This window comes from Pantherophis guttatus, chromosome 3 (assembly GCF_059756535.1).
Source record: "Pantherophis guttatus breed Tessera chromosome 3, ASM5975653v1, whole genome shotgun sequence".
NCBI classification, from domain to species: Eukaryota; Metazoa; Chordata; class Lepidosauria; order Squamata; family Colubridae; genus Pantherophis; species Pantherophis guttatus.
In genome coordinates this window covers 182,800,326-182,801,922 of record NC_142065.1, presented here as the reverse complement: position 1 = coordinate 182,801,922, position 1,597 = coordinate 182,800,326, and positions in this window count along the sequence as shown.

Below are 1,597 nucleotides of genomic sequence, written 5' to 3'. Positions count from 1 at the left end.
ATTCCATTCCATTCCAAATGGCATTTATTGTTGTAGGATATATGAATAATCTTGAAATATGTCAGAGTTTGTCTCTGCTATGTCTTACATTCAAAAAAAGGACAGGCTTGAGTTTGTTTCTTATATTTTCTTCTTTCTCAGGTCTAAGTAATATTTTCTGAACCATCTCTTCTCCTCCTCCCTTAATAGTTCATTTATCCTTTTCCCGTTCCCAGAGCCAAGTTTACATCCCTTTACTACCATTCTTCTGAATATAGGATTACGCTGAAAAAGGACACTTGATATGTAAATAAACTAATGGCCCTGAACGCAGATTTAGCGCTGCTCTGCAATTATGTTAGCCCCGAGTTGAAAAGCAACGTAAAGAACAACTGATAGGCTTGAGGAGAGTTGTTGCTGCTTGACTTTAAACTCCCATACTTCCTTGCTGATCAGTTAATGCTCAGGCTGAATTAAGTTTCTGAGCAGGATATGAGGGAGAGTCTGGTCTGAAAGAGCGGGACTCTTCCAGTGCTGGAAGCAGAATGGTCCCAGAGGATGGGATTTTGTACTGGGGAGAGAGGAGTATGGTGTCAACTGGATCCTACCATGTGGCGAAGGGAGTCACTTGACTGTGTCACTGACTGAAGATCAGATTATATCCATGGCAATATCTGGATCAGGAGAAAGGGGGTTGTAATAGTGGTACACATAAGGATAACTTTAGATATCGCTGGGATATGAACATGCAGGAAGAAAAAGAAGAGTTTGTGCTATGGTTAGACACAAAGTGGGATCTCAAGCTCTCAGCCCAGAATTTATATCATATAGTTGTCCGTCTGACCTTGAGATCTTTCTCTCTCTCTCCCTTCCTCTCCGTCTCCCTCTCCCACACACAAATTTCAAAACACAACTGTAGCAACTATCACCAAATAGAAGGATGGGGCCAGAAAAGACTTGAAAGTTGTGGGATCCTCCCACAACTTTCAAGTGTCTTGAAAGTTTAGGGACTTTCAAGTCTCTTCAAAGTTTAGGGACTTTCAAGTCTCTTCAAAGTTTAGGGACTTTCAAGTCTCTTCAAAGTTTAGGGAATGCTTAGGGACATTCATGCCAAAGCAGATACGAACTCCAGATTATTCCATACTCTTTTATTTAGGATACAGAGGTATACTACTATTAATTTTCTCATCATTCCCATCACCCATCTCCTCCCACTTGTGACTGTATGACTGTAACCTGATTGCGGGTATCCTTATGATTTATATTGATATTGTTTCCTGATTGCTTATTTCTAACCTATGACTATCATTAAGTGTTGTACCTTATGATTCTTGACGAATGTATCTTTTCTTTGATGTACACCGAGAGCATATGCACCAAGACAAATTCCTTGTGTGTCCAATCACACTTGGCCAATAAAAATTCTATTCTATTCTATTCAGAGCACAAAAAGGATAGGAGGTCAGGGATCAGTTTGCGGGAAGGGGGAGCGGGGATGAATAGAGAAGAGCCACATGTCTCGCGAAGCCTGAATACCGACAGGGAACTGAAACTTGCCAGCCCACTCCCTTTGGGAGGATTCCCCCCCCCCGCCCCGCCCCAGCGTTGCACTTGCTGC